Source organism: Necator americanus, chromosome III (genome assembly GCF_031761385.1).
Source record: "Necator americanus strain Aroian chromosome III, whole genome shotgun sequence".
NCBI lineage: Eukaryota > Metazoa > Nematoda > Chromadorea > Rhabditida > Ancylostomatidae > Necator > Necator americanus.
This window is the reverse complement of record NC_087373.1, coordinates 7,691,332-7,703,640: the sequence shown is the minus strand read 5'-3', so window position 1 is coordinate 7,703,640 and position 12,309 is coordinate 7,691,332.

Here is a 12,309-nt window from a genome sequence, read left to right as displayed (position 1 = left end):
TATGTTCAGGTGATATTCAAAGGGGAACCTAAAAGTGAGGGGAATTTGCTCTTTAAAACCTAAGATTTCAAAAAAAAGTCGGAAATTTTCACGCATGTCTGAGGAGATGATAGTCAAAGTTGCACGGTTCTCTCGTATGTTTTAAATTATCCTTAATAAATAAGTCGACCAACCTGGATTCTTCTTTATTAGGATAAGGATAGATAAGGGTAACAAAGAGCGAAAAAAGCTACAAAGAAACGGTAAGGCACAGAAAACTGGCACAGATAGCGTTACTAGAGATCCATGCAAATGTTGAGGATCAGGAGGGTGTAGAGGTTCCCAAATCCGAATATAATGAGCACAGACTGCTCCTCCATTCCCGTATACCGCAAAGCTGAGTGATGAACGACTCTGAGGTGCGTTGATCAGGAGCGGATTCGTAAAGGAATTAACAATGCGAAGGGGTCGCAGAGGTCTGAATTCGAGAGCAGCCGCCCGGAAGCACAGCAGTAGGACCTTTCGCGCTCTGGAAGAGCTGATCCCGTAGTGAATTAATGAGGAAATTGGAGAAAACCACTTTTTCCCCTTTATGTCACCGTTGAAGATTTGAAACATTCTATTTTAAAATCATAATTAATCATCTATTTATTTCTTTTGCCATTTCTACAGTATAGGATCTCTAAATCTTAAGTTCTGTTCTTTTTTTCCATACTTTCATTTACTTTATACTAACCTACAAATTTCTATATATATTGATTCAAGAAACGATTAGATAATTATTTATAGTGCCATTTATGCGGTGTGGATTCTATATACATATAGGCAACACATTCAAGAAATGGCTTCGAATATTCGGAATCTTGAGAAATGTTCAGACATATGAATAACATCCTGAGCTTTTGGGTTTGGAGTAAACTAGCAGAAATATTCTGCTGGATGGGAAGCTCAAAGGTTTAATTAATATTCGAAAAAATCCAACCATATCAACGAAGGAGACTCTAATACCGAAAAAATCCAAACATTTAAGTACTATTCTCTCATTCTAACAATAACTACAAAGTTCAAAAATATTTATTCAAATTTTAATTAAAATCTTACTATTATAAAAAAAGCTCCTTCAAACTTCAAGCTAAGACACGACTAAAATTTTGTCAATTTTTCAGTCAATTTCCTTTCTTGAAAAAAAAACCGCAAAGGGATTTGATGCAGAAAGGAAAACATGCATGATCGTTCTTGGCCATGCCTTTCATTTAATTTATTCCAAGTTTCAATTCTCCAATTCACCTTCTTTCATCTTCAAATCGTTCGTTTTTTTCCCTCTGAGAAAGACAAAACCAGCATGCTCCCGTCAATATCATTCATTCGATAAGAAACAAACAATTCTTCAACCCTCTTTAACTCCTAAATGAGTTCAGAGAGCATTAGTGGTTCAGTGTTTTTGATGGTAACATCTATTTATTGTAAATACGACAATAATGCATCAGAACCTGCAAAACCTGCTTGAACTGAAGTGAAATGAGTGAAGTTTGAGTTGAACAGGTTAGAAATGAAATGGCAAACGAGGGAAAAAGGCTCTTTTGCGTGTTTGCGGAACGTGAACGAAATTAACTGCACCTTAATGCATTTACCATCGACTTATATTGAATAAAATAACAACTCAATAATAAATAAGTATCGTATAAAATAATATAAAGTGCTGTAAAAATTGAAACATCAAACATAGAAGTAGCTGAACAATACCACGAATCGAATTAGCTACTAATCAAATAATCAATCAATCAAATAATCAAATCAATAAATCATTACAAATTAAGCAAGGGTAATCGGTGTTGGAGGAACCCGTCAGGGAAAAAACGGTTAGTTACTGTCTTTACTGTCAGTAGCAATTTGTAGGCTGATTTAAAATGTTATTTTAAACTGTAATTGAAAGCAGTAATTAAATGAGGAATAATTAGTGGGAAGTGAACCATTTTTCAAATTTCAGCGAAAATTATCCTAATAATTGCATGGAGAAAAAACGCTGAATCAAGTATTTGTGAAGACGAGAAAATATTTTTTTCGACAATAGGACACTCCATTTCAAGCAGAATATTGTTTGGAACGATTGATTACAGTCAATCAATCAAAAGGAAGGATTTTTCTAGAAAAATACTATGTTTTTGATGTTGTTAGAAAGATTTCTTTGCATCTATGTTATTTGTTTCCCTTTCGCTATGTTATAAAAGATTGTCGAGACAACAAAATTGAAAATAATAAGACTAAAAAATATGGATTAAGTGGAACATTTTCCAAAGAAAATGCACAAAATATGTCGTAAATAACCTCGTGAGAGGAGAACTTTTAGAAATACTTTCAGTAATATTTTGTAGAGGAAGTTTTCCGTTACAAAATAATCATAGAAACGTTTTTTTTTCCTGAAATCTTCCAGTTTTTCTTCATTATGAGATCTTCTTGGAAAAAATCATTATATCAACGTGTTGTGTAAAAAAACTCACGTGTTAGAAACTGAATTAAACTGGGAATTTTCTCAAGAAGAAGGATTCAAAAATTTTAGGCCGGAGTAACATTACGAAAAGTTCCTCACTTTTGAGCGTGCCCTCATTCTCAAAAGAGGATCTCAAATCTTAAATTCTACGCTCATTAAGTGCTCATTTATGTGATTGTCCTTCCTCAAACAAAGGCACGATGAGAATGCTTGAGTTACTAGAAAAAAAAAGAATAGGCATTACAGAAAGTACGAGCGCCTCCCGAAGTGCTGCTTCTACGCGAACGTCTCTCTCTCCGAGGCGGCGAACACACACACAGTGTTTCGAATCAACAAACAAATTTTCCGAAGCCTATGTTGCCATCTGGCGATGATTTCAAAGATGGGAAGGACAAAGGCGTAAACTTTCTCCAAGTGCGAGCCTTCGTTACGCATACAAATACGCCCACGCATACACATGGATAGGTGCACAAATATATAATAATATGATGCTACAATAAAATAATTTAACAAATATAATATAATATAATAATATGCTGCCATAATAGTAGTAGTAACATAATAGTATGCTGTTCGAATCCACTGAGTTTGGAGGAAGTTCGATAATTTCCTGACATATGGTAAGCAATAAACATAGAATTAGAGCAATATATAAGGGCATTGAAGCGTATCGGCTTCGCCTTTACCCATCAACCTTACAGTAACCATACTGCCCCGAAATTCGCAGAAAAAGCGGAAAATTTTTACGAACAAACGTCTATAGTTTCAGATTTCCCATGCCTTTGAGCATATAAAAATGTAGAAAGAAAGAAATAGTAGTGAAAAAATTGTGATAAAAGGAGAGAAGAAAGAGGAGAAGAAATAAAATTTAAAAAATAGAAGCAATAAATATTCTATATTTATTGCTTAATCTCAACACTTCAACACTTCACGACAACTTAACGTATGTGAAGAAATTATCGAACTTCCTTCAGACTCGGTGGATTCGAACAGCATACTATTATATTGTATTATTATAGCAGCATATTATTATATTGTATTATAATTGTTATATTATTTTATTATAGTATCATACTATTATATATTTATATTATTATATTGTTTATATATAATATTTATATATTATTATTATTCATATTATTATATATTTATCCATGTGTATGCGTGGGTATATGTGCATATTTGTATGCGAACCGAAGACTCGCACTTGGAGAAAGTTTACGCGAGGAGGAGAAGGAGGAAAAAAGGAAATACTGGTAAAAAAAAAGCTAATTAATGTAGAAAATAGAGTTCTACTCTGGAAAACTGACCACAAACGATTCACGAGCTTTCTCCAGCGCTCTTGCATGGGGAAATGAGCCAAAGTTTGTGTAGAAAATGTCATGAACGAAAAATGCTACAAGCAAATATCTATATATAGTTTTTTCGAGACGTGATGACTAAAATTATCAAACATAACTAAGCGGAGCGTTAGAAGAGAGACCGTAAGGAATTTGGAGTGGAAAGAACCACGAACAAAAAACAAAATCCGAAGTCATTTTGTAATCATTTCAAATCAAACGTTTGAAATTTTCTCGGCGCTAAAAATCAAACTGAAAATCAATTAGTTAGAAAAGAATTTGGTATGTGTTTCAACATATTTACATAAAAAAAGATACATTTCGATGAAAATTAACGCCCAAAGGCCACCAATCTATGAAAAAATATAATATATATAGTATACACATAGTATCTTTTGCTAGTTATTTATTTTATCTTTTATTTATTCTACTATTTATTTTATCTTTTGTTATCAGATAATATATATATTATTAATCTTATTGAATAATCAATTAAAAATATTTGAGCTCCCTTCCTCTGTACAATCGTGCTAGAAAAATTCCATATTTTCATTTCCAACATAGAACTTTCTGTAGAATATACTGAGTAAATTGTCATTCGCCTCAAAATTTCATCCATCTTTGAACGTTTGATCAATCTCGGATATTTTCATTGAAAAAAAGTTATAAATTACTTATATTTCATCATTTACAATTTTTGTGCTATATAGATTTTATAATTGCAGAATTTTAATTGTGCTTATACAATTTAGATTTCTATATCTTCACATCTGCCGTAAAATTGAGAGGCTAATTATTAACACTTATTGGAAAAAAATTATGGATCAAAATTCTAGGAAGAAAATTGAATAAAACACATTGAATTATAGAAATTACTACTTTAATTTTTTTTTTCAGAAGAAAACAGTGTAATCGTTAGGTGCCGAGGGCTCGAGAAAGCAAAAAAAAGGCGCTGTGAAAAGAATGTCGAGCATTGTTCACTACGTGTTCCTGTTCCTTTGTTAAGGATTTTTCGAAAAACTGTCAACTCATCGGTTGTCGGCGGTCGAACATTTCGTCCATTGGGAGCAAATGTTTCAAATTTTCAAACTAAGTTCAGCTTTCCGGGGCGAGCACATCTACGTCTACATCCGTCAGTCATCCATCTTAGTGACGAGGAAAAAACGTTCTGAGGGATTCGGCAAAAACAGATAACACTAAGACGTTAGTTTAAAGACGTAAGTTAGTTTGAAGACGTTAGTCGTTGAAATCAAGAAAAAGGTTCACTTCTACCCTATTTTTTCATTATTTTATTCATTTTTCTATTTTTTTATTCTATTTTTCACCGCCATTATTGACCTTGAGATAAATTCTTAAACTGAAAATTGAATTGGGATAATAATTCCCACTGATTTCTGTACGTTCAGCCACGATCCATGAATAAAGACAAAGCTTGACGTTTCCCTAAAAAATCACATAGCTTCCTTAAAGGAAATACCACGAAAGCTCTATTCTTGTCTGCAAGCCGTGTGAAAGGCAGCACCATCACCCCATTGATTGTCCGCTCGCTCGCGGACGCGGCGCGTAGAGCTGTACATGCATATGTGGCACGTTGTTAGTGGCCTCGTAGGGGAATTCGATCCTTTCCCACGCAGTTTTTCCATATAAATAAAAGGGATTGAGCGTGGTCGCGGTCATAGTCATGATTCACAACGCTAATCCTATCTTTTCCCACAGCGATTCCAGAATGACCAGTCGTAGGATGTTGCCTTTAAGTCAATTACGATGGTTAGAAAAGTCTGCTTCCCTCCGAAAGAGAACAATACCGCAATAGGTGTTATATCTTTTTAGATATATCACAACGACAACGCGAAAAATCTTTCGCGAATTTCCAGGAAACAGAGGGATCAGGATCACTCGAGAGATCAATTCATCCAACGTGACAACTTGTTACACGAAAGCACAGGAGAACCAGCCTATTGTGTGGAGAAATAAAGTAGCTAGATATAGTCAGGTCAAGGCGAAGCTGAAGCTTTGCGCGGTTGCGTAAGCGGCTGCGACACGAAGCGACGGCGCGGAGCTGGCGGTCGGCGAGCGACTCAGGCGGCGGCGATCATTCAAGAGTATATATACTTAGTGTGTATACGCAAAATTTTAAATATTTTCTCGTGAAATTCTCCTAACAGGTTCCTAAGATAATAATCTTGTTTCGAGCCGAGAACTTTAAGAGCAATTTTTACTTTTTGGCGACAAATAAACTTCTGTCAATGTCATTCATGTAATGAACCAAAAGTAAAAAGTGCTTCTGAGTCAGATGCATTCTGGAAAAAAGCGGTCGGACGGACAATAATGTGGAAAGTGTTGAAAACACGTTTGAAGCAATTTTACAACCATTTCCCTCTTCTTTTTCACCGTGTTAAATTCACTTTGAGAAGCAATGTAAAATTTCGAAGATGATTGACAGAAAAGATAGAAAAAGTGTACTTCTACGTGTAGTAACGCTGTCAAGTCAAATTCTTGCTTTACGAGAAGAAAACCGGGAGAAATCCAGGGAAAAATAATCTATACGATAATCTCCATCTCGTTAAATGTCCTTAGGAATTGAATGAAATTGAAAGTGACAGTAGAGAGGAAATAAGTTTGTAAGAAACTATGCTGATGTGATAGAAAAGTGCTTGGAAAGTATACAGAAGTAGAAAAGTCAAAGTTTCCTAGAAAAACAGGGAAAAAGCCGTCTCAAGAACTCTTGGCTGAATATTTAGCACGTATCCTGAAAAGATGTCTCATCCATCATCGGTAACGCATTGTAACATCGAAGGAAAAATATCTTATTGCCAGTAGAAGAGGAGTTGAATGAACAGGAAGGAAGAGGACCATTCTCTGGATGAAATTAAGGATGAAAAATTTCTTTTCCTTCTTGTTTCTTCTAGAATTTTCACCAAAATAATAGAACAAACTTCCCGAATAGAAAAAACCTCATTTTCTATGTCATTTCCTGCATTAAATTAGGAGTATTCGTAGTCGATGAACTCTTTTTTCCCGTTTTTTTTTTCTTTTTTCAGGTGTGTAGAAGGCAATTCTATGAATATTTCAAGAATTTCTTCAATGGATCGAATTATTAAGAAATGGATAAAATTGAATGAATCAAAATGTTTCAACAATCCCTTTTGCTCTTATTTTTCACCTATTCTTAACAGTTATTCTAGTTTTCCTGAATTTTAAGGAAAAACTTCATCAGGGGTCTTATTCGTTCCAAAGAAGAATTTTCCTCTAGCGCTTAAGAGTGAAACGATACAAAGGCGGCGGCGGCGACAAGGAGTTCGGCAGTAGTTCCTCCGGGCTATTTACAGAGCGAGGGCGAAGTTAATTCAGTCTGCATTGGAATGCATGCCGCCGTTCTCATGTGCACACTGAGATCAACAACACGAAAGAATTGAAAAATGAGCCAGTCTGGCCAGAGAGTACGGATAAGAGGAGTTTGAGCGATTCCGAATGTGGTTAACTTGAACGCGGCTACAGTAACCCGATCCTAGATCTACTTTTATTCACGGAGCAGATCCCTTAGAATATTATGGCTACAGTTGAGCGCTCAAAATTCAGTGCAATTACGGACAATGTCACTTAGCCACCGGAGGACGTTTGTGGATGCATGTCATTGTCTCACTTCGCCCTCTTCCAGCTTGCGCAAATCAAATAAGGGAAAAGAGGTTGCCTTGCGCCAACCATGGCTTGTACCAACATGAACATATTCGCAGAAAATGTAAAGGGAACTCGACTATTCGAATGCCCAAGCGGTCGAACACGATCGAATACGATCGAATGGGCTCATCCATTCGAATATCCTCAAAATCGATCATTCAGATTACCCGACTGTTCGATGCTCTTGTACATAGCATGAAGCCACTACTCAAGATATGTTTGGTTTGCATAAATAAAATCAAATAGAGTCTACTTCATTCAGATTATTCGACTATTCGAATACGGCACCTGCAGGACGAAAGCAAAACTCAAGTTCTATTCATTTCGCACAAGAAAAAATACGATTTTCATCCACTTTCTTGGCACGTTTTGAGAAACTCCATGATTTTCCCACAAGGATTCACGTATGAAAATCTAGACATGTGTCGGTTGTTCCAATAAATCAATAAATTTAAATCAATAAATTTTAATTTTGCTAATAAGTTGTCAATTTTCAATATAATTCTACACATTTATTTGTTATTTTTGCTATTTTTCATTTCTCCAGATTACTTCTTTTTTAAAGCGAGAGCTGTTTTATTTTTCTAAGGTAAGGCGAAGCTTCAGCCATAGCAACACTCTAAAAAAACCTGATCGAAAAAGAACCCTTTAAAAATTAAATTTAGACTCCCTTATTGATTTTTGTGCCTATTTGTAGTTTGCCGAAAAAAACGCTAGTAAACAAAACCAACTACATCCAAAACATTTTTGTTTATATTATAGACTTGACGTATATGGATTTTGTCGACATTAAACCATGTGAACTATCACTTTTTCCAGCGAAGACTTTCCTGAAAAAAGTTTTAGTGTTTCAAAAAAATCGAAAAAAATCCATAGAATGTATGTATGCCTCATATATGTGCACAGTCATATTCATAGATTTCTCGAAGAACATCACCAGCGTAGAGCAAACATTGTCACAGAAATAGTAAGAGCGTAGCGCGGTTTCAAATGACCCGCGTCCCCCGGGCGGCTCGGAGCTCTGTAGATCGAAAGATGAAAAATTACAGGAGCGGGGGGGGGGGGGGGGAGCCGGTAGCATCGGCGGGGTGATAGTATAGGCGCGGTTAGCTATTCGGGGGCCCGAGAAAAATACATAATGTTTACAATATTTGGGGTGAATTGCGTGGAGTCAGCTCACTTGACACGCTATGAAACAAAAACAAGTGACAAAGAGTGTGTGTGCCGGTGTCAAGTCGGCGGTGAGTATAGTAGTTCGGACTCATGCCTTAATACATATTTCTCCCTTAAGGATCTGATCCTCGTTAACTTATGACTCCTTAATGACGTTTTTTTATAATTGAAGGTACACGTTTATAAGGTAAATTAGATAAATTAGGTGAAATAAGGCAAGAGTTAACGTAATTAAAAATTTCTCAACAAGCAATTTCCGCCAATGTATTTAATCACTGTAGTGATAATTTTTGAGATTTTAGCAAGGTATATAAATTAAAGCAAATAGTAGATATATAAATTAAAGATACTGGGGATTTCAGGAAAAAATCAAGGATTCCCAGTAAATCATTGGAAAAAGAAAAAAATTTAATAAATTTTCCAGTTACAACCAAATTAGAAAAAGGCTGCTCATCCCAGACTTTCTGGGACACTTTCCGTAGCTGATCGATTCGAATCTCTTCGAGGATCAATCTTCGAGTATTCGAGTACTTGAATGGTTCGCATTCGATTAGTTTCAATCTAGCTTTTCGAATAATCACTTGCTTTTGTTCCGCGGTGGAACCATATGTAATTTGTGAAAAAAAAAAGATTTCTGAATTCTTTAGTTGTTTTTGCCATATGAGCATAAAACATCTTCCACTGACATGGATAGCTGAGTGGGTCCTAACTGGATTGGCGGCTTTGTTATTACAGCGATTGAGTGTTTTTCTCTGTAGTATTGCAGAAAATGAGACTCATCGAGCAGAGGACTTCAGCAAATGTGGGTACCTGGTAAATTCTGGGGGTTTTCTTTTAGATTTTGATAAATTTTGATTTTGATAAATTTCCAGTGGACACCTTCAAAAATCCATCTGGTCCCGTGAGGTCTAGGATTTGATGACAATTTGTATAAAATAACAATGTCGTATACAAAAATGTTTAGAAAAATTCCGATTTCCTCTTGTTAGCGCAGCGAAAATGATGTACACGTAATGAAGAGAGGGAAAAAATAGCATGTGAATCAAGGAGGAATTGGCAATAGGCGATTTTCTTCTGATCTACCCGTTAAGATACAGTTGATGTCACAAAAATTGAATATTAATACAATTAAAAAGAAGAATAAAAAGAATGGGATAAACGGCGGAAAAGATATATTTTTCAGCAACAGAAGTAAGATGGAGTTCATACGAAAAAATGTGGGACGAGTAATTGGATAAAAGGAAAGAAAATAAGTGAACAAACATGTATAGAAGCAGATTGAAAGCGACAAGTAAGAAAAATAAAAATCTACCGTATTCTCAGAATAGAAACCAACCAAATGAATGAAACTAAATCTCGTACAAATAAAAAATGGTAGTAAAGGAAGTAATTAAGTAAATATTCTTTGTTTATAAGCACAAAAAATAAGAAGAAAAGAGAAAAGGAAGAAGAAAAGAAGAAGGAAAAGAAAAAAGGGGAGAAAGTACCGTCAAATAGTTTCTTCTTTTCTTTTTCCTTTTTCTTCTTTCTTCAAAATTAGAACTAAAGATTCTTTGTCAGAGATCCTACAAGTGAAAAGCAGTGCATATGATAAAATTCCAGAAAAAAAAGAAAAGAGAGTCCACTATGGAGGTAATGTTACCAAAAAAGCCACACGCACACCCACTAATCCAGGGATTAACAGTGCTTCATCTACCATCTCCGTATCGTCGGCCGCCGCGTGCCTCTCGCAAAACCGATAAGGTTTCGGCTAATATTTACCTTATACCGACAGTCTGCCACTTACTCACACACTGACCTCATCTTCCTCCTTCCACGGCACCAGCGACGACCATTGTGTTGAAGTGTACACTACGGCACCTTCACTCGACGCTTCTGTTGTTGTGTTTCTGGCAGGGTCGAATTTATCTATTTATTTGCTTTTTTATTTATTTACTATGTTTGATGTCACGCCACAGGACCAAGAAGTAAGGCTTGAATTCGGTTCTGTGGCGCTGAGTGCACAAATGACAAAGAAATAAGCGGAATTTGAATAAAGAGTCACAACAAGTAAATAAATATACAGATGAGTTAATTAATAACATTTTTTTTAAAAAAAAAGTAATTAAACGAGTAGATGCGTGACACAGTACGCACGTGAGAGTATTTTTAAGAATAAAATAAATTTTAGAAATTTAAGGTAAGGGAAAATACGTGTAAATAATGACTCAAAAATGTAAATAAATGTTTGTGTAAAAATGTCAGAAATAATTACATGTAGTAAAAATATGAGAATATTAGAAGATCTTCTAACCTTATTGCAGAACTCCTGAGCTAGAGATAGAAATATAAAAGCTAAAGATAGAGCTGGGAAGTGTCAGAGATTTAAAGAAATCGTTCAATTTATGCTTTTTCTATACATACACACATTTAACGGTAAAAAAAATATAGAATTAAGTAGCAAAAAACATAAGTAACAACAATTTGATGGTAATAATGACCTCACGGTGGTCTGATATGTACACAAATCAAACGTCGGACAACATTTGAAGTGACTGTAAAAGCTCTCCAAGCGGGCCGTGGCCTGAAGATGCTGCTCTGCTCACTCGGAGACGCTCAAACAAGAGGAAATTCGCTCATACATACACATAGGTGCGACATTGATGGATGGACAATGCTTGATTTCAGAAAATGTTCTTTCTTATGAATGAAAACCTCAATAACTCAAGTTTTAAAGCATGGAAGGATGCAACGAACTATCGCTGAACGAAGAGGTCCCATAATCCTGAAATTCACCTGAGAACTATCATGAAGAATTCGACAATGCTCTTGTTTGGTGGTAAATGCAGTGGTTGCATGAATCCGAGTCGATCGATGCTTCTAAAGTGACATTTTCATTGAAATCTGAAACTATTCAAGTAATTTGTGGAATTACTCAGTCAAACTATTCTTCAATCAAACGAATTCAGTTCAGAACCAAATAAATCACTCAGGGAAGCTGTTCGAACAACCGAAACCCTCAATTTTTCAGCAATTTAAAGCAGGTGGTTACCTCACGTGACCGCTTGGTAAAGATTTAGAAGACGTCCTATGCTGCCAGTACTAAAATCCTAACCAGATTTCATAGGGGAACTGGGAAAAACGAGATATCGAGAGCAGACTGATTACTGAAAGCGATTAGAAGCAATATCCTCCTCTGTGAATATTCGCTCCCGAATAAATCCAACATTTTATTTTTCATTTTTTATTTTTATGTTCTATATTCGGTATTATTCTTGTATTTTTTTCTATTTTCCTCTTGTTGTATTATATTCTATATTTTATTGATTGTTTTTCTATTTTTTGTGATGTGGCATGGTTAGCGCGATCGGTAAGAGGGGCGCACGATCGATGGTTCGAAACCGCGCCAGTGCCAACCAGCACCTTCACTTGATTGTATCAGAGCTATCTGGAAGGACAAAAACAGTGACTTGACCCTTGTGCGTCCCCGCAAGCAATTGTATAGGCCAGACGAGCGTTCATAAACCTCAAACGATCCCGATTTGAAGTAAAATGCTAGTCGCATCCTGAAGGGATTGTCAATGTCGTGCGCTTCATCCTTTAATGAAAACTCCCTTCTCTGCTAAGATTCTTACTGTTACTGTAGGTTACTGTAGGCCAGTGTTCTATGCA